This window comes from Pan paniscus, chromosome 1 (genome assembly GCF_029289425.2).
Source record: "Pan paniscus chromosome 1, NHGRI_mPanPan1-v2.0_pri, whole genome shotgun sequence".
Lineage (NCBI taxonomy): Eukaryota > Metazoa > Chordata > Mammalia > Primates > Hominidae > Pan > Pan paniscus.
Window position 1 is genome coordinate 166,572,453 of NC_073249.2, and position 22,668 is coordinate 166,595,120.

At 36.6% G+C, this 22,668-nt stretch overlaps 1 long non-coding RNA gene across 1 annotated transcript in view; it reads left to right on the forward strand.

Moving 5' to 3' along the window:
• Nucleotides 1–1,460: 1,460 nt before the first annotated feature.
• Nucleotides 1,461–22,668, forward strand: part of LOC117981443 (uncharacterized) — a 31,866-nt gene continuing 10,658 nt past the window's right edge. Inside the window, exons 1-3 of the long non-coding RNA XR_004672974.3 lie at nucleotides 1,461–3,115; nucleotides 5,612–5,686; nucleotides 6,517–6,617. This is a non-coding gene — a long non-coding RNA (uncharacterized LOC117981443). The remainder of the gene's footprint in view (nucleotides 3,116–5,611; nucleotides 5,687–6,516; nucleotides 6,618–22,668) is intronic.

Genomic DNA, 22,668 nt, shown 5'->3' on the forward strand with positions numbered 1-22,668 from the left:
CTCTGAACTAACCCACATTCTATGGGAAGAAAGCACATAAAGTAAAAAGTGCTGTGATAGAGGTATGTCCAGAGTCCCTATGGGATCAAATACATCTCAAGGGATGTGTATAATATGAGTGCACAGAGTGCTAGATAAGAGGAGGGTGGGAGATGTGTCCCACCAGTGTCTGAGCTCCTAATAGAGCTTCAGTTTCTCTGGTCCAGTTCTCCTTTGCCCTAGCAAGACTCATCCTTCTATGTCCAGGGCCCCACAACAGATTCCAGAGGCTTAACAGTGCTCTGGACCATTGAAAATGGGTGGAAAACTCTCCATGGGATGGAGAGACAGGGAACTGACATGTTGCTGGGCAATGGGCAATGATCTAGATATAGTCAGCAGGTCATCCTTGTCAGGCTACAGTGAGAAGGATCACCTAATTTTCCAAGCGATGTACAGTGCTTTCTCAAACAGAAAATCTGCTATCCCAGAAAGCCCTTCCATGGCCTTGTGCTGCTCCCTGGCACCAGCAGCTGCAGGACATTTGCTCCCAATGAGTCAGCATTCTCCCTTTGTAGACTCTATCTCTGCCTGATTATCAGCTTTACTGTGGAACCTTCAGATAGTCAAGGGAAGGAACAGATCTCTTGCTCCTAACACCTTGACCATAGATCTTTAAATTGAACAACAAAAAATTTCTCATATGGTACTCTGCTTCTGATCTAAAAACTTGCTTTGGGATGAGGAATACAGGAAGAATGGTAATTCTTCTTATTTACCCTACCAAGGGAGATATGGTAAATAAGAATTGGACACAGTGGTTAATTCCAAATATCATTCCATCATATGAGCTGTTGTTATTTGTGATGTTACTAGCAGCCAGATCACACCATCTTCCTTAGCAATCCATTCTGCCCCTAGCATCACAGCTTTAAAATGGAATGGGGTACATTTCATAGACTCACAAAAATCCAGCTTTATTTATGTAGCAAGTTCAGATAAGTGATATGATTTGTTCAAATTCATACAGCAGAACCAAGGGTAGATGTCACTTTCAAGTTCAGGCTTCCTCCCAGACCAATTACTATTTTATTTTATTTTTCCAGACCAACATTTTGTTAACTGCTGATATCTTGTTTGTTGCACAATCCTTAAAGTCAGATTGTTTTCTTATCCTGGCCTTACTATTTGCTAGCTGGATGTACTTGAGCAAGTCACTTTACTCCGCTGAGACTTATACTCTAATCTGTTAGATAGAGACTCTCATCTGGGGGAAATAATATATGCCCCTTATAATCAATGTGATGATTATATGATTTAATTCATATAAAGGTTTTAGCACAGTGACTTGTATATGATAATTGCTCCATAATTTTTTTAACATTTTAGATAAAGTTGTTTTTTAAATGCTCACCTGGCTCTTGTTTTTCTCCCCTCCTTTATAATTATAATTATTATGCAACAAATGTTACTGTGTTTTAAACACTATGTAAGGTAGATATTTTTAAAATAAGAACGATTATTCTCTAGGTTTTGTGAATAAGAAAGTAAATAAAATCCATCACTTTCTACACATGTACCCCACAAGTATATACAAATATGTAACAATGAAAACATTTTAAAATCCATAACTTCATAATTAATTTACTATGTTTTATTAAGTTTTTGAGGTTATTTATGTCGATTTTAAGCATATGGTAGAAACATTATGTAATGATATACTACTATGAATCTCTTTTCAATTTCGTGTTCAATGACATTACCTTGATTTTGAAATCAACCATGGTGGAAATATTTATACCATGAAAATTGGCAAATGCTGTAAGTCAGGGCTTGATGTATTGTTTTGATGATTTCGCTAGACTTGGTAGGTTAATAATGCTGTATTCTGTCTGTGACTATTGAGTCATAAACAACATAAATAACAGGAAATATTTTTCAGTATTAGTGGATCTAACACTATTAGTGAATTTAACAAAGATTCGGCTGATACCATTAACAAACAAGTGAAGTTTTAATATATGCCTTTGTCCATTCACTTTTTTGCTCCCTGTTAACATAAATGAAAATATCAAGCACCATTCATTTCACAATCACACTTGTTGATCAGTGAAGTAAGAGACATTTTTGCTGAACCAGACAGTATTTAAACGTTTATTTGCAGGCTGATGTTGTCAAATAATGGTTGGATTGCAATAATAACTTGGCCATGAATACAAGAGTTCAACAGAAATTAACTAATGTATTCTATGAGAATCAATTAGCTATATGGAATTTATAAAAAAGATTATTGTATATTTTATATATATAACATGTAAATTGTGTGCTACTTGTCCTGTATATGAGTGATATGTATAATAAACTTATGTACATGTACATATGCACATATTTTTCCCCCAGGGAGCTGGTTGTTAAATATTTATCAGCACACTACTGCCCCCAATTCATATCTACCTTCTAGTCATCACCTCTCTGGCTTTGGAGCAGATCATAAACTCTAGAATCCAGACACCAGCCAGTGCAGTACTTCACAAGCTCTGCAGTACTTCTCAGGATCTGTTTTCCCAGGATGACCTTGTGTGAGCTGTGAGTCATCAAAACCTGGTTCCTTTGATCTGCCCCGGGGAGAAAGGAATTATGTCCCTTTAACATGGACAAAACTCCACGGGACCTCAGCTTGCAAATTCAGGATTAAGAGAACTTGAAATTCATTGACATTCTACAAACTCAGAGCTAACGAAGCCTGTGAGGGTCATCCCTTCCAGAACTTTCGTCTTTATGGAATGAGTATCAGAACAGGCCAGTCTCAGGCTCATGTCTGAGTGATTTATCATTTTCATTCATCACCTCTAAGGCTGAGCTGGCCCCAGTTTCCCTTGTCTGGGCTATGGATGTCCCCTGCTGGAATCCAGAGCTCACTGCAGCTCAGGGAATTAGAACAAATACTGCGGCCGTAGATTCATTGTGTGTATGTGTAAGAACACACTCGCTGTCTGCGTGCCTCTCGACATGAAACCACTCTGGAAATTCACTCTCTTGTCCTGGTTTTACAGGTCGGCCCTCATTTACTGATTTCATGTCCCAAATGATTGAGAATCATTATTTATCAAGTCTTTTGAATAATGTCTACCACATGGTAAGTTCTCAATAAACATTTACTGAAAAAAATGAGCATAGCCTTGTAAGGTACATTATGCGTGATCTAATTTCATCCTCAGAACAATCAAATAACTTAGGAACTATGGTTAACTCCTTCTTGTTTTCAGGTGTTGGAACTCAGGCCTAGAGGTTAGGTCACTTACATAAGGTCACTTAGCTTGGATGTGGCAGCATCAGCCTTAGGGCATAAGTGTCCCTGTCTGCAGGCTCGCTGCTCTGCTACAGCCTGCCATGCAAGTCTCCAAAGGGTTCCTTCTCCACAGCTTCTCCAAACAGAAATATCTGCTCCTTTTTGCTTTCGTATTTCCCCACTCCCAGTATTCACCCAGGGTGAATCTCGTCCTTTGTCCTGCTTGCTGTGTACCCTGGCCAAATCCCTTCGCCTTTCAGAGCCTGAGTTTCTTCATCAGATAAATAAAGGGGATGGATTAGCTGACGCTTAATTTTAAAATGCCAATTCTAAAATGCTGACGCTTTCTGAATTTAATTTCAGGATAGACATGCTGAGGTCCAAATTGCTAGGGATTTCCTCTCTGGCCAAGGAAACATAACTCAGTCATATACTACTTGTGAGTTTGTATCAGGAGGATGAAATTAAGCCCCAAAGTCTGCACTGCCATTTGGGAACGTACTTTTTCAGATCAGAAGCCAATGGTCACTTACATGAGAGGTTATCAGTAGATGGACAAAAAGCACCATTTCTCTCTTCTTTCCAGTGAGCCAAAGCATGGTTGCCAATTCAGACAGCCAGTTGGGAGTTTTCAACATGTGACAAGCCCAAAGGCATTTCTGAAGCTGCCAGCACAGAGGCCTGTCGAATCTGCTAAGGAACCAGATGCAGCAGATAAATATCTTCCACAGCTTGGCATCTGGGGCCTGTGCTTGCCAGCTGAGAGAAGGGGCTGTGTTGCACAGTGCTGGGGGTGGGGAAGGCAGAGAGACAGCAGCTGAACAAATCACACATATTTCTCATTGAAGTAGAAAAAAAGGCAATTCTAGAGAGCATTTCAAAATTCTAAAAGGACCAGATTAAATATGGATGGTTATATGTAGGTTATTATTATATGATGGACTGGATTATGAATAGGTAAGTTATATATTGTGGTCTTTGATACCATTGTTTCATTCAGTCTGTTGATATTATTTTGCATTTCTAGAATGCAATAGTCTTTATGCAATTCACTTAGTGCAATTACATTTACAAGACAATCTCTCTCTCACACACACACACACATACACACACGAATCTTGTATATCTAGCTCTGCACCAAATAAAAATTACAGAAATAAAGCATTCTTTTCATCATGAGGCAAAAAATGACTATGTGTTGAGTCATGTGTCCAGACTTTGTTTTTTCAAAAATATATTTCCCTTTTAGATTCTTCAAATGAATATTCAATTTCATCAATTTCCTCTCAATATAATTCATAATATATTTATTGAATGCCTACTATGTGCAAGAGATTGCTTGGTGCAATTATTATGAAGAGAAAGAGACAAAGTGTCTTCAAGGAGCTTATTAACAATTCCTGGCATACTAATAATCAATGGGATTTTCCTCAACTTCAACCTGATTAAGGGCATCTTGAAAAACCTTCTGCTAACATCACACTTGGTGGGGAAAAACTGAAGCTTTTTTCTTAAGCTCAAGTGTAAGGCTGTCCAATCTCACCACTTCAATGTCCTGTGAAGGTATTAGCCAATGCAAGAAGGTCAGAAAAGAAATGAAACCCATTCAGATTGAAGAGAAAGAAGCAAAACTCTATTTGCAGACAGCCTGGTTGTCTAAGCAAAAAATTCTAAGTAATCTACAAAAATGCTACTAAAACTAATATGCATGTTTAGCAAGGCTTCATGATATCAAGTCAAAAACAATAGTTTCCTCTTATTTGCAGGGGATAAGTTTCAAAACCCCAAGTGGATGCCTACAATCATGAATAGTACTAAACCCTAAATATACAACATATTTTTCCTTTTTTTTTTTTTTTTTTTTTTTTTTGAGACGGAGTTTCGCTCTGTCTCCTAGGCTGGAGTGCAGTGGTGTGATCTTGGCTTATTCCAAACTCCACCTCCCGGATTCAAGTGATTCTCCAGCCTCAGCCTCCTGAGTAGCTGGGATTACAGGCACCTGCCACCATGCCAGGCTAATTTTTGTATTTTTAGTAGAGACGTGGTTTCGTCATGTTGGCCAGGCTGGTCTCAAACTCCTGAACTCAGGTGATCCACCCATCTCGGCCTCCTAAAGTGCTGGGATCACAGGCTTGAGCCACCGTGCCCTGCCTAATATATTTTCCTAAACATACATACGATGAAATTTAGTGAATTGTGCAGAGTAAAAGATTAACAGCAATAATTAATAATAAAATAGAACAATTATGCCAATATATTGTAATATACTGTAATAAAAGTCATGTGAATGTGACCCTCTCTCTCTCTAACTATCCTGTTGTTACTATATGCACCTATTTTCAGACCAAGGTTGATCACATCTAACTGAAACTGAGGAAAGCAAACCTATGAGGAAAGGAGGACTACTGCATATAAGAAGTAATTTTATTTTTGTATACCAGCTGTTATGGATTGAATTGCGTCCCCTTAAAACTCATATATTGAAACCCTGGCCTTCAATGTGGCTGTATTTGGAGAAAGGGGTGCTTGGGGTAATAAAGTTTAAGTGAGGTCGTAATTGGCCTTACTCCAATAGAACAGGTGTCCTTATAAGAAGAGGAAGAGATACCAGAGGGATATCTCTTCCCCTCCCCCCTCATGAGTACACTGAGGAAAGGCCACATGAGGACACAGTGAGAAGGTGGCCATCTTTAAGCCAGGAAAAAAAAAAAAAAGCCTCACCAGACACTAATCCTGCTAGCACCTTGATTTTGGACTTCTACCTTCCAGAACTGTGAGTAAATAAATTTCCATTATTTAAGCCACGTAGTGTATGGTATCTTATTATGATAGCCCAAACTGACTAATGCACTAGCCACAAATAATGGAAATTAAAATAAAAATGATACAATTACAATAACATCAACAATATGAAATGCCTAAAAATAAATGTTAACGAGCCTAAACATATGTAACATAAAGTCAATATGCAAAATTTACGATATACAAAATGTAGTCTCAAAGACTAAGCTATTAAGAGTGACTTTCCCCCCTATATATTAGAAAGACAGATGCAGATGGCTATAGATAGCAGGAGTTATCATGAAAACTCACAGAGAACTGAGGAAGCTTGTAGATGCAACTCAGTAGCTACAAGGAAACTTGTAGACACCAAGTGCTTTGGTCATAGTATGCATTTAATTATATGAATTTCTGAAAGTTTTTGGAATGAATGTGTGACATCTTCCTGTTCTTGATATTTCCTCTAGCTGACTTCAACATTCCAAGCATTAATTAATTTAAAAAAGGCATCAGAAGCCATGCCAGAGAGACTCTTTGTCACAGTCTGATTATGAATCTGGAATGACAAGTAAGTTTCAACTTGAGAGCCAACTCTGATAGATTGGTAGTGACTACCTAGAGCAAAAGCATTGAGAAAATGATTTTGAAACTTTATTTGAACTCAGTAGGGGAGGGATGTATGGTCAGAGAGCTATGCAAACTGTAGGGGTGTCAATATACATAACTCATATTAGCCCTCCCTTCCTGAAACCTCACTGGATGCAGGAGGCAGAGGCAGGCCCTCATTTGGCATTAAATAATGCTGCATATATTCAACTTGTGACTTTCAGTGATCATTTAGTTTAGTTGCTATGTGTGGAAAAATCTAGATTTTTCTTGCTCTTTTTACAATTGCTAAACCATTTGATTAGTTATTTTGCAGTGTTACATAAAAATGAAAAATTCTGTTGTTTAATTCATATACACACAGGGATAAACACATACACAGAGGGGAGAATTAACATTCATATATGTATCTTGACTTGCCCAATCAGGCAATGGCTAAATGACAAACCCAGATCTGAAATTTAGTTATTTTGTTCCCAAGTCCAGTGTGCATTTCAATACTACAAATATCTTCAACTTATAAGAATCAGAGCCACATATCAGAGCAAAGTGATTTGTTGAAAAGTAGAAAGTTAACGAGTTGCGAAAGAACTCCATGGACCAATCTGGTTAGATATAGGATTATTTTTATTTTACAGTTAGGAGTCCTTTATGGGACATTTCATCTACCCTACAATGTTTCATGATGATGTTTGTAATTATCTATTTTCTTGTCTCTTCCCTACTTGATCATAAGCAAACTGAAAACATTCCTTTAATTTCTACCTCTGTAGAGCCTAACACAGCACCTGGCAAACTGTAGGCACCCTAAAACAGTTGGTAAATGCATAATTGAATAAATAGAAATTATCTTAAGCCTTTTACAAGATTATGACAATTGTCAAGAAAGTTATCTGGGATTTTGAAGAAAATGTAATAATATATCTCTATTGATTTAAATATAATCCATCATTTGTTAATATCTGCTAGAGGTCCATCCTTGAGCTAGGCACTTAAATCTGCATTATTATTTCTTGCTCACTCACAATATTTGTAAAATGGATTTGATTTTGGACTTTTGAATAGATGAAGAAGTTGATGCTCAGAGAGACCAACCAATATATCCTATTTTACACAGTAAAATACAAATATTTACATTGAAAGTCCAGCTCCTCTTTCCAGCGTAATACTACTTAAACTGGGGAAATACAACTGTGTTTTAAGAATTGCCAGGAATATTTCTTACGATGATGATGATCAGTACTCTCCATAGTTTCTTCAGAGATTAATCTTTCAAATTATGAGATATAAGAACATATTTGTGAAATATTTATCTTCCATTTTTAAGTTAAAGCCTTCTTTGTATCTTAGAATTTAAAGTAAACTTAAAGTAAAACCTAGCAATGTCCTAGCAATATAATGTCTTCCTCTGCTAAGCCCTGAGCAGATCCAACCACGTTGTAATTCAAACTTACAACAATTTTCCACTTGTACCATACCTTCCCTCCCCATTTTGTCCTTTGGATAACCTCATAATGACTTTTACTGTATTTATGCAAGATCTTTCCAATTAACCCATTGGAACTCTCAAATAGAAGAGAAACAGAAAAGAATGAAAAGAGGAAAGAAGAAAAACGATGATCTGGGGTAGCGTTTAACTAGCAGGAGCTTTTCACACTGTCGGGCCACAGAAACATAGAAAGTCAGAAGGTCCTAGAGTTCTCGTAATCCAGTCCCATAATATTTACAGATGTGTTTACTTTGGCATATGCAAAAGAACACAGGGTTCATAGTCAGTCAATCTGGGGTCAAATACTGACTTTGCTGCTTTCAGCTTTATGAGCTGTGGTATGTTGCTTAGCGTTGTTTTCCCTAATTATAGATAGGAATATTGATATCTAACTCATAGAATTATTTTGAAGATCAAACATGGTAATATGTAATCACTTAGCACATTTGTGGCACACAGGAAGGGGGCTCTTAAATGTGAGCCCCTATTGTCATTATTCTTGTAATACCGTGGTACTTCATTGCACAATTCTAAATTTATAATCGTGTGAGCACTGCTTGGTGTGGGTGCATACTGACCATACTGCTACTGTTCAGCTACTCTCAGGCAGGCCTAGAGCTTAGTAGAGGTGTTGAAAAGTAAATTTAGCCACAACCCCTAAAGATAATACTTTTTAAAAATTTTGGTGCTTAAAACACTATTTTAAGGGTGATACCTAGCAATTCTACAACAATTTTTCTACCTGAATATACATTTTTCCAGTGAGATCTCAATTATCTTGTTCTTCCTTTTATTCATTCAAATTTATTGTATTAAGCTTATTGACTGACCTCAGTAATGTGGACTCAGTTCCTCTAATGCTTTTGAACTCTCTCTCTCTACAAACTCTATTGCAGGGAAAATAGAAAGACACATATGCATTTATAATACGCAAATTTGGAAGCATGAACTAGTCATGCTCAGTGCAGCTCCTCCATTTTTCTTCGTGGGGCACGTAGAAAGGCATACATTCTCCCCTGCTCTGATATGCCATATTTTAATGAGAGACAGTCCCATTAGAGAAGACCTGTAGACTTTTGGCTATGACTGTAACTAGCTGGGTTAATCTATGTAATCTGGATCAATATTGAAGGTTTACTTCCCATGTATAAACTACATTCTCTAACTTAGTCTTATCAAAGTAAAGAAGGGAGGCAATATGTTTTGGCCCCTATCTGCTGACTAATTGTTTAAGAACTTGAACTATTAATATAAAGGAAAATACTGTTTAAAGGACTCCCAAAAGACCATTGTGTTGAGTCTGGGATCACAAAATCTTTGATTCAGACTATTTTCATTTATTTTTCTTGCTGCCTTTTATTTAATAGGTCTTTTGCACACTACATTCAAACATTGGAAGAATGATTAGTTTCATACCATGTAACATGCTTGTAAACTAGGTTTGTATACCATTCTGAGATATTTTAGGCCTTCAGATAATAAATATTGACCTTCACTTGGAACCAAGCCAAGGCTAGTCTAGAGTTGCATGTCTTGTCTAATTTTACATTATCTTTGAGGCTCTACATTGTAACAACTGCCAATTATGCTTATGAATATTGGAGATCCAGTGTGGCTTCATCCTTTGAAATAAAATTTATTTATTTCAATGATAAATTAATGAGCAATTTAGAAGAAATGTAGGCTACTATCAGTTTAGAGATGCAAGTTCTGCTTGTATGGAGAAAGCAGGAAAAATTACCACAAATCCAAAACAAAAAATTCATAGAAGAATCATATTTGTGATGTTTTATTGTTGGGAAATAGTCTGGCTCAAAAACAGTGCAAGAGCTATAGCAGCAGATTAGGTAATTGAAGGGCGTTTTGTAGGTGAAGAGAAAATGGGGGATTCAGCAAACATGTTCTTGTTCTGGAAATAACAGTGGATAAACTAAAATACTGGGAAATGAAAAAGTGAGACATGTATTTACAAAGGGAGTTGAGGTTTCTGAGGCCAAACTAGATCTGTGTGAATAAATGAATAAAAAGGAATTCATCAAAGAAACCCAGAGCTAACTGACCTAAAAGGTGAAAATAGAAAAACGGAGGATTTGGGCTGAGCATGTCTGGTTTATTCTCCCCAGATTTACCAATCAAATGAGTTGCTCACCCTCCCTTAGGATATATTGAGTAAACTCACAGAAAGAAGCCAGAAGTATAAGACTAACAGGGCTATCTCCACCTGAAAGAAAATATAAGGAATGGAGAGAAAAGAATTTTCTCCTAATATGTAACAGTGAATCATGTACAATAAGATCAATAAGTGAAAATATAAAATTAAAACACATGAAAGAAGGGAACAGAAAACCTAGTGACCATTAGCTTTATAATTACCACCATTTGGTTTATAATTTAGCAAAAATTTTCCTAAAACCTACAGCATACAAGGCACCAGGCTAGTTACTATAGATGAACTGATGTAAAAGATACATTTTCTGCTTTTAGGAGCTTACAGTAAAATTATGAAAAATATATTAAATGAATAACTTAAATATAATGTGTAAATGGTCATATAGAGGTATTCACAAGGGGCTTTGAGAGTACTTAACACAATCTAGAAATGGCTAAGCCTCGGGCTTAGTTCTTGGCTTCTTGGCAGCCAGGAGGAAGAGGTAACAATGGTGAATTTTATAAACTTCAATATCATAAAGGAAAAAATATAGCAATCCTTCAGGAAAGACCAGTGTGTCTTTTTTTTCTGTCACTACATTGGAAAGAAGCTTTTTACATGAGATTTTGTAAGAAACGTTGAATGATGTAATGGGTAAAGTTCTCAGCATCAGTTCTTCAGCCCTTGCAGAAGTAGATATCATCTACTTTGTCTTCATGAATTTTGATGACAGTAAAGAGCATAATATTGTAGAATATTCATTACCAAACTTGTTGCATAGCAGAATCATTTGATATTTTAAAAACACATATTCCTAGGCATCATTCAATAAGTTCACCCTCAAAGTCTTAAATTCTCAGTTTACATTCTGACAATACCTCACTCCTTTTATCTTTTCTTACACTTTATAACCACTACAGTTGTCTTTAGACCTTATAGAGAATGCCAATTTATTAATCTTTCCATTTCTTTCCAGTCTATTAATTCTCTCCTTAGTTCTCTTTCTTTTCCTAGGTGATTATTCGGCTACTTCCTTGCCAGAATCCTCAACTCCTTAAGCTACTGTAGCACTACACATCTTCAGCCACCACTTTATAAAACGTTAACCCTCTGTGACTTCTTTTTAAAAGAAGTTTATAAACACATAGATGCAAGAACGAATTTTACAATTGATCAAATAGTGTTAAATTATCTTTAGGAAATGTCTCCAAATCATGACTGAGGACATAATAGTGATAAAGAGCACAGCGATTGTATATGACACCTGCTTGCTATTTATGGAATATAATGGACTGAAAGATATGTTTGCAACATGCAAGTACTGCAAATTGATAATAAGAGTAGGATGCACTCACCTGTGTAATAGTCCTTTCCATGAGGAACTTATAGGCTACTTGAGGAGATAAAACAGATAACAATAATAAGATTTATTGAGTGTCTACTAAATTACAAATTTAAATTTGTAATTACTAAACTTCAAGATATCCCTATTTATCAAGTAGCTTTTGCCATATTAACAAACTACTTAAAAACCTAGCAGCTTAAAACAGTCATTCTCAAAATGTGGTACCCGGACCACCTGCATCAGCATCACGTGGGAACTTACTGGAAGCGCAAATTTAGGAACTTCCATGTGAGACCTTTAAATCAGAAATTCTGGGAGCTCATTGGTCTATTGTAACAAACACCCAAAGTGATTCTGATGCAAGCTAAAGTTTGGAAACCACCAACTTAAAAAAGCCGTATGTATGTATGTATGTGTTTACAGACGCGTGCGTGCGTGTGCGCACACGTGTGTGTGTGTGTGTATACACACAGAGAGAGGACTGAAAGTCCAACATATATATTGGACTTTGTAGTATGTATGCAAGTTTGCATACTTCGTAAGTCCAATATATATATTGGACTTTGTATGCATGCATGTAGGTATATGTATATACATACATACATACATACATACATATGGTTGTTTTAGTTGGTGGTTCCCAAACTTTAGCTTGCATAAGAATATATATACATATATATGTATATACATACATACATATATGTATATACATATATATGTATATACATACATACATATATGTATATACATACATACATATATATGTATATACATACATATATATGTATATACATACATACATATATATGTATATACATACATATGTATATACATACATACATATATATGTATATACATACATACATATGTATATACATACATATATATGTATATACATACATATATGTATATTCATACATATATGTATATTCATATATATGTATATTCATACATATATGTATATTCATATATATGTATATTCATACATATATGTATATTCATATATATGTATATTCATACATATATGTATATTCATATATATGTATATTCATACATATGTATATTCATACATATATATGTATATTCATACATATATATGTATATTCATACATATACATGTATATTCATACATATACATGTATATTCATAAATATATATGTATATTCATACATATATGTATGTATATTCATACATATATGTATGTATATTCATACATATATGTATATTCATACATATATATGTATATTCATACATATATGTATATTCATACATATATATGTATATTCATACATATATGTATGTATATTCATACATATATATGTATGTATATTCATACATATATGTATGTATATTCATACATATATATGTATGTATATTCATACATATATATGTATGTATATTCATACATACATATATATAGTGGATGATTCTTCTCATTTCAGCTATGTTCCCTCATACATTGGCTGGTGAATTAGCTGGGATCTGGCTGATCTACAATATCCTCAATTGAGACAGCTCATCTCTGCTCCATGTGGTCTCTCATGCTTTAGGAAGGTAGCCTTGGCTTGTTCACATGACAGTTGAACATGATTCTAGGAGAGCAAATGGGAGTCCACAAGGTCTCTTGACTCTAGGGGCCTATGTTCAGAACTGGAACCTTTCACATCTGTCATATTCTGTTGGCTAAAGCAAATCTCAAGAACAGTTTAAATTCAGGGAGTAGGGAAACAGACTCTGCCTATTGATGAATGAGCTACAAAGTCACAGTGCAAAGAGCAAAGATATAGGTTTGAAAATTGAGGCCATTTTGCCAATGGTTTACAGCATGGTAGATATTTTTATACTTAACATATGTAAGAGTAAGAAATTACAGCTCAGGAAATTTACAAGGTCATCCATCTAAAAAGCGGAAAATACTAAATTTAAACCTAAGCCTGTTTGATTCTGACTGACCAGATCATGTGCAAATAGCTATAATACAACATAGTATGTGCTAAGTAGAATACAGGCCCAGAAAAGAGATTGTAATAGTTCAAAAGACAGAGAGATGATTTCTGGCTGGAGAAATCAGAAAATCCTCAATGAGAACAATGAAATTTGAAGGATGAGCAATGTAGGAAGTGAAATAAGTTTGAGCATAAAACAAAACATTTGTTGAAGACTACCAAAATTCCATTGGTAAATACATGAAAGCTCTTTTAGCTGGAATTTAGGGTATTTAAAAAGGAAAAGAAAGAGATACGTTTAGAAAAATAGTCACCAACATGGAGAACTTTGAATACCAAGGTAAGGAGTTCGAACTTGAAGATTTTTGAGCAACACTTATTAAAATAAGGTATTATCATATAAGTTCCAATTATATATTTATCTTCATGCAAATTATCTTTTTGTGGATGTATCCATGGAAAACACTTCACTTTGGAGTGACCTTCCATCCACTATTTTCCAACTGTCTTCCATTCTCTTTAAGGAAATATTCAGGGAATACAGATCTAAGAAGCTAATGTGGCTTTATTCAGATCTGATATTTAGTAGCTGGGGGGTTGAGTTAGGTCACACTTTCCTTAAACCAAAGTTTCCCTAGTGGGCCTATGCAGTGTCATTTATGACTAATCCTCTCAGCAAGCTGGGAAGCCATATTGATTCTGGAGTGGCTGAAGGCCCCTTGGGTGGTTGCTTCAGGGCAGCCTACTGTGTTCCTTCATTCCAGTGTGCTATGTAAACATTAAGCATTATTATTTTCTATGTGTTCCATATGTATGAGTTAAGAGGCACCACCCTAGAGGCATTCTGTGACCAGGCTCCCAAAGCACAGGGGATGGGGAGATACCTATAAAGCTCCATAACTATGAAGAGATCCTAGTACATCCCAGAAATGTGTTTGTATTTTGAAGACTCCTAAGTGACTAATAGCCCAGCAAATTTCTGGGCACTATTGTAGAAAGCTTCTATCCAGTAAACTTGTCTTCTAATTTCTGGACTTTGGTTCATGACAAACTATAATGGGGAATGTAATGGGTCCCATGCCGCTCCAATTCTGAACTCAGCCCACATAATGGGTTTTCTTACTAAGCACCTACAAAGGCTTTCAATTTCACCTCCCTGCATGCTTTTACTCCATGAGCCACACTTGGGATAACCTGAATTCTTTGAGAAGGCCAAACTTGGAAAGAACACAAACAGATATCCGAACACATGTTTTGATTTGCATGTGGCCCTGGAGCCTCATGAAAGACAGCTTAAATCCAGACCCATAGCTGTACACTAAACTGGGGCTTTGTGAAGACAGCTGAACTGATGGAGAATAAATTAAGTTTCCTGAGAGAAAAATCACACTAAGAGAAGTAGCCTGGCAGAAGGAAACTGACTGTTGGAGACAGCTGTGGTTTCACTTACACTAGCAGATTCCGTTCGAGCATGCTCACATCTAGAGCATCCCTTACCACCATTAACTTGAGTCACCTGTGTATTCTGGGAAGACGACTCATTTGAAGAGGAAAACAGTGTCACTAGGGCACATCAGCTCTATTTTAGAAGCCCCCACTGGAAGAGCTGGCCTTGTGAAATGGAAAGAGTTGACCCAGTGAAGGAATCCCAGAGGTAGATGCAGGGGAGAAGTAAGAAGAGGATGAACACTTGCCTGAGAGAGATGGGGTGCCGTTGTCTAGAGGAGGTCAGGAAGGGCCCAGGCCAAGACATAGGCAGCAATTTGTGAGTGGCAGCATGATAATGGAAGAGCTGGCTCTCCATTCCAAAAAGGGTATGGTGACTGTAGAGGATGGTGGAATGAAAAGTTGTAAAGATACAGAAAACTTTGGTTATATTTATTAATTAATTTTAATACAAGCTATGTATTGAGTGATTAAGAGGTACAAAGTACTGTTCTAGATCATGGATTTTTGTCAGCAATCAAAACTCAAAAAAGAGAATATCTGTTCTTATGGAATTTACATTTTAGTAGTAGATTTTTTATATGGAAAATCGTGGGAAAGTGGGCGAAGGACATGAACAGACACTTCTCAAAAGAAGACATTTATGCAGCCAAAAAACACACGAAAAAATGCTCACCATCACTGGCCATCAGAGAAATGCAAATCAAAACCACAATGAAATACCATCTCACACCAGTTAGAATGGCAATCATTAAAAAGTCAGGAAACAACAGGTGCTGGAGAGGATGTGGAGAAATAGGAACACTTTTACACTGTTGGTCTGTAAACTAGTTCAACCATTGTGGAAGTCAGTGTGGCGATTCCTCAGGGATCTAGAACTAGAAATACCATTTGACCCAGCCATTCCATTACTGGGTATATACCCAAAGGACTATAAATCATGCTGCTATAAAGACACATGCACAGGTGTGTTTATTGCGGCACTATTCACAATAGCAAAGACTTGGAACCAACCCAAATGTCCAACAATGATAGACTGGATTAAAAAAATGTGGCACATATACACCATGGAATACTATGCAGCCATAAATATGATGAGTTCATGTCCTTTGTAGGGACATGGATGAAACTGGAAATCATCATTCTCAGTAAACTATCACAAGAACAAAAAACCAAACACCGCATGTTCTCACTCATAGGTGGGAATTGAACAATGAGAACACATGGACACAGGAAGGGGAACATCACACTCTGGGGACTGCTGTGGGGTGGGGGGAGGGGGGAGGGATAGCTTTAGGAGATATACCTAATGCTAAACGACGAGTTAATGGGTGCAGCACACCAGCATGTCACATGTATACATATGTAACTAACCTGCACATTGTGCACATGTACCCTAAAACTTGAAGTATAATAATAATAAAATAAAAAAATAAATAAATAAAAAAGAAAATCGTGTCTCCTCTGCAATACCCAGCCAGAATAATTGAATGTAAGAATCTACGGCAGGTAGTTGTAGAAGGGTAAGTAATAAAGCTGTATTTCTGGTTAATCAAATTAGTTGGAGCTCAAAGCTTTGAGACTCGAGGTATTATTACTTACCAATGAAGAAATTGTAATATTATCCCCAACAAAATACATTTTAAAAGGCAAAATTTTTTAAATCATATAATATATTCTAGTGTATGACCCAAACATTTGGGGACTATCTCTTCTGGATTACTTCAATCACTCATTACTGTATAAATACATAGAAACAACAACTAACTTGCAATCTATTCTGTCCATGAACTTTGAATGAATCATTATTTAGCTGTTTGATAAGTATTGGGAAAAAAAAGATTAACAGAACACAGCCCATACCTTCAATAGGCTCATGATGCACAAGCATAAATCCATAACAAATCCAAGGAATATCTACAGAAATCCATTTGTTCTGATTAAGGTATGTGCAAATTTCACTCTATTGTGGGAATTCAGGTAAATAACTGAATAAAGGAGGTGTCATTTGTGCTGGTTCTTGAAGCACAACCCAAACTGAAGTCTGTCAGTCAACCAAGGAGATGAGGGGTATCCCTGCCTAGAGAAACAGAATTTGCGCAGAAGTAGTCACATGGAAAAATGTGGAATATGCAGAGAACCACAAACTAGTTTAATAAGGCTAGAAAAACTAGATACATAATATCTTTTCCCTATATTTCTTGAGGCTTGCTTCAGTGCAATACAGGTTCTGACCCTGAGATGTGTCAATGGTGGGCAGTTTGAGGTTGCATAATGTTATGATGCTTACTTTGAAAAGGCTTTGAACTTTTTGTTTTGAACTTTTGAACTTTTTGTTCATTTGCCTAGTCACCCAGCAACTATGTCTGAGCACACCTAAAGGCTAACCAAGCCTTTTTGTGATTAGTTAGAATGACTACAGGGGCTACTAAATAAGGCAGTGGTATTTTAATAGCAGCAGGTGTAAATACATGCAAGAAATCACAATGACTACAATTGGGAAATCATCTTCTGCTACCCCCATTTCACCATTTCAGGACAGAGATAAGTAAAGATGGATTAAACAGAACTTTAAACGTGGAACAACAGGATAGGAGTGATTGGAGATTTCCTAGAACCTCACTCCACATTATAGCTCAAACATAGCAATTAGACTGGTTGGAAAAGAGTTTCAGCAACTGTGGAGTGTTATGAAGACAGGCAGAAAGAGTTTTATTTGCTATTTATAAAACACTTCTCTCTAGACTTGTACTGTTCAATACAGCAGCCACTAATAAAATGCGGCTGTTTAAATTTAAATTTGTATTAAATATTCAGTAGAATTTAAAATTCAGTCCTCAATTGCATTGTTTCAAGTTCTCAATAGCCCTATGTAGCCAGTTACTCCCTTGTTGGACAGCACTAAAGTGGAACATTTTTTTTTATCACAGAGAAGTTCTATTGGGTAGCTCTGCTCCAGATTATATCTTAAGTGAGGCATTCATTTATGTATTAGATTAAAAGGGAAAAATTATGTACTTCTATTGTGTATAAACCAAATATGTTTCTATTGTGTACACATACTTCTATTGTGTATCTACCAAATATGTTTCATGTCCTGTGCTTGATTCTAAGAGCATATGTCAGGGAATTGCAGAAGCAAGGGCATGTGGAGGATCCCATGTCGATGAACTTCGATGAATGGTTGGTTTTTTCTTTAGTTTTGGGTTTTGTTTGTTTGTTTGTTTGCTTTTTAACCTCCTTGGGGCCCAAGAGCATATTACATAGTAGAAGTTCAATGAATGTTTGTTGACAAAGGTATCAGTTGGTCGAAATTAGTGATTTTCAATCAAATCATTTCTTGACCATTTTAATATCCAATCTGCTGCAAAATCCATTAGTACAATCAATCGAATCATGCTGTAAAGACATCCAAATCCCACTGGATCACTTATTTTTCAATGCAGAGCTTTTCACAGGGCAAATGCCACAGTGGGAAAAAGATATTAAGATATATTGGAATTCATTTTCCTCTTATTCATCCTAGAGGATGCAATTACTCTTTACAAAGACCTTGAAAATCACTGCATTCCCAGCCTTATCCCCCATGAAAATGGTTTACTCACTCATGACAAATATGCCTTTCTCTCCCCTACCTCTAAACATTCCCACACACATTTCCCTTCCCCTAGTATGCCTTATCCCCCCTTCCCCAACTTCACCTATAAAATATACTATTCTTTAAGGACCTGGTCATCTCTTTATTTTTATTGAGTTCCCTCCTCCCTCACTTACCCTAAAGGAGTCTCTTCCCCTCTAATTAAATCTCTGCTCAACAGAGTTCCTCAGCATTTAGCATAGGGTCTTACTCATAATTGGTCCTCAGTAGATATTTGATAAATGAAAGTATGAATTCTATAGAACTGAAAAATAAGTTTATGATTACAAATGTTGGTACTTTTAAGTTTTCGAAGTACTTTTAACATATATTGTTTATCTTCGCAAAATTTCTCTGAATTACATGTTACTATACCCATTTAACAGATGAGACTATTGAGGCTCAGACAAAGGTGTGTCAGTCTCTGTCTCAACATAGATGGCACACTCAGTGGGCTATGTGAAGACAGTTGAATGAAGGTACTCTGCTCCTGAAAGTTTCTATATAAGAAGTATTAACACCCTCATGCCTGAAAGGACAAGGGGAGAAAGCTATTATAAGAACTTGGTAAAAGTTATGCTTATAAGAGAGCCACACTCTCCCACCCAGCTCCCAAGAGAAGAGAGTTCTTTAAGGCCTGGCCCAGTAGTTTGTAAGAAGTTAGGGGAAGGTGAAGGAATACCTTGAATTCTTTACCTTTCTCTGATGCTTCCTATTCCCCAAACCCAACAGAAAACAGATAGCAGGACAGCCTGAGAGATGCAGTGCTTGGAGATCAGCCTCACAGAACCCATGAGGAGGCACAGGGATGGGAGTATTCTGATGGAGAATGGATGTAGAAAGAAAACCAGATTGTATCCGGTATTTAGTCATGCGCTATTGGGTTACAGACCATGATACACAACCCAAAACTTCTGTTCATTTTACTACGCTTCAGCTTCGGCACATAAAAAATAACTCTTTCCCAAAAAAGTACTTGTGTTTGTGTGTCATGTGTGTGCATGTTATATTGTCTCAGTTAAATTAAAACTTCCATAAAATATAAATATCATCTCTGTGACCCTGAACAAGTGACTTAAATACATAGACATTAGTTTCCTTATCTGCAAACTAGTAACAATAGTACCTCTCATGGTGTGGTAGGAATTAAATAAGAAGATATTTATTAAATGCTAGCATGGTGTTTGGCACAGGGGAGGTGCTTCATATATTTCAGTCCTTTATTATTTGTATAACCATCCACAGGGCCTAGTTAACACTAGAACCTCAGTAAATGTATATTGATCAAGTAAAAATTAATTAATCGAAAGAAACAAATCAGAAATAAATATGATCAGAGTGTCTTGGGAATATTGAGAAAGAAGTTTCTCACTATGGCCAAATTACAAGGTTAAGTTGTTGCAGGTTGTTTCTATAGAAAGGATGCTATAAAAGAAGTAGAAGACAAAATATGATCCCCTTCCTTTAGGAGAACCCTGTCTATCAGGAAAGAAGGATATGTAAGCAGCCTATTACAACATAGTTTGAGAAGTGGTTGAATATAAGCAGGTGAAACCTGGAAAAGGGAGCCAGTGCTTGGGGAATCAAATAAATCTTCAAAGAGAAAGTGACTTTTGAGTTGAGCTTTAGAGAATAAGAGTGTGTTTGAAGAATGAATGAGAGAGGGTAAAAGAAAATTCCAGAAAAAGGAAAAAGATGAACTGTGAAATTAAAAGAGAAAATGTGTGCTAGATCATGTCAAATTTTCCATTAACTTCACTTACAAACATAAGTGAGAGAATGGTCCAGAAATATAGCTCTAAGCACCCCGTCACGAATGCAGAGTTTCTTTGAAGATAATTCTATCTTAAAATATCATGCCAGTGTTGCATTCTGTGCCACAATATATTAGTGTTTTAATAGAAGAAATTGTTTTCTCCCATATTTTCTTTAAAAAAGATAGGACAGATGTCTAAGGCTTATATAAGCTCTTTACAAATGTGAGTTACATTATTATTTACAGACTTTAAACTAGAGTTAGAAAAGTATGGTCAGTCACTCTGGCCTTTTCAACCCCATGGGAAAATTGGTTTTCATGCTCTCTTCTTCCTTCCAATATAGGTCCAAGTTCAGCGATCCAATGGCTCATCGCCATTTAAAGGAAGGATGAGAAAGTGCCTCTCGGTTTGGCAATAGAGTTTGGGAATTGTCCAGCCCAACTCACTTCAATGATTTTAATGCAAAGCACTCAGCAAATTAAACTTGTTGATGATAAAATGCTTTCCATTTGCCCCCAGTTTTGGCACTTTTATGGAAAGTTTTACTTCCAATGAGAGAAAAGTGCAAACTAAGAATATGTATAGTTCCCAAACTCACAAGGACAGCCTTGAGGCAAAGGGCAAGATAGAGTGGTGCAACAAGTGGTCTGTCTCTTCCATCTCCAGTCCAAGAGAAAACTTTCAATGGGTAGAACATAAGCATGAGATTTCCAGTCCAAAGATAGGATGTAACTTAAAATGAAAGACTTCTTATCTTTCATTTGTTTATTCACCGAATAGTTATTAAGTAATATTTTCAGTACCAAGCATTATGCAGAAGCTGATAATGCAAAGATGAGTATGAAATATGATTAGCTTTTCAAGGAGCTCATCCTGTAATAGATGAGACACAAAAATCATGTAATTATGAAACAATGTGATAATATGCATTCAGCATTCTGGGGCACCAAAAACAAGCAACTAAGCTAGCATTCAGTAGTGAAAGAGTGAGCTAGTACTAAATCTCTGGACATATTCAACCAGAAGCTGGAAAATTCCATATCAAGGTCACTGTAGACGAATTCTACTTTGGGAAAAATATGAACTGAATTAGAAGTTCTTTTTGACCGCAATACTATTGACATTTTGGGACAGATAATTCTTTATAGCAGGAGGATGTTCTGTGTATGGGGGGATACTTAGCAGCAGCCCTGGCCACTACTCACTACATGCCAGGAGCATCCTCTGCGCTATAGACTGAAAGTCTGTGTTCCCCCTAAATTCATATGTTGAAACCCTAATCCCTAATGTGATGGTGTTTGGAGATGAGGCTTTTGGGAGATGATTAGGTCATGAGGGTGGAACTCTCATAATGAGATTGGTGCCTTGCTTCCTCTCTCTCTGCTCTCTGCCTTGTGAAGACACAGCAAGAAGATGGCAATCGGCAAACCAGGAAGAAGGCCCTCCCGAGAACCCAACAATGCTGGAAGCCTGATCTTGGATTTTCCAGCCTCCAGAACTATGAGAAATACATTTTTATTGTTTAAACCATCCAGTCTATGGTAATGTGTTGTACCAGTCCACACTAAGACAAGCTAATTATCAATCAAAAATGTCGCCAGAGATTGCCAAGTGGCTTCTGGAAGAGAACAATCACCTTCAGCTGAAAACCACTAGACAAGATGGTCTCCAATATTTCTTTCATTTTTGGGAATTGAACACAGCGGCCGGCTGGCATTGTTGTAATACTCAAGGAAAACTTACTTCTACTCTCTGATATTGGAGCTACTTAGATTTGACCACAGCTCTGACATGCTCGTAAGGACACAAACCTAAACTAGGAGAAAAACTCAAATCATTAGTCTCAAAGCCACAAATACCGTCTATCTTCAATGTCATCAGGCAGTCTCTGCTTGGTCGATGTAAATTGAATAATAATGTCCTGTGCTCAAGCAGTTATACTTCCTGGAAGCCACAGTTACTGACTTAGAGGAACGGCATTGTTACTTGGGCAGAATCAGTACTCAGAATAAAAACGTGCATTTAAAACTGTGCTCTGTGTAACCCCTCCTCCCATCAGAGTTCTGTCCTTTATCTGTTTTATTCATCCATCCTTCTGTGCATATGTTAAGACAGAAAACATTTGGAAGAACTACTGGACTTCAATTGAGGCCCTGGCTTTTGGTCCTAGTCAGATTATTAAACTCACTGTATTAATTTGGACAAATTAATTCATATATTGGCTTTGTCATTGAACAAATTACT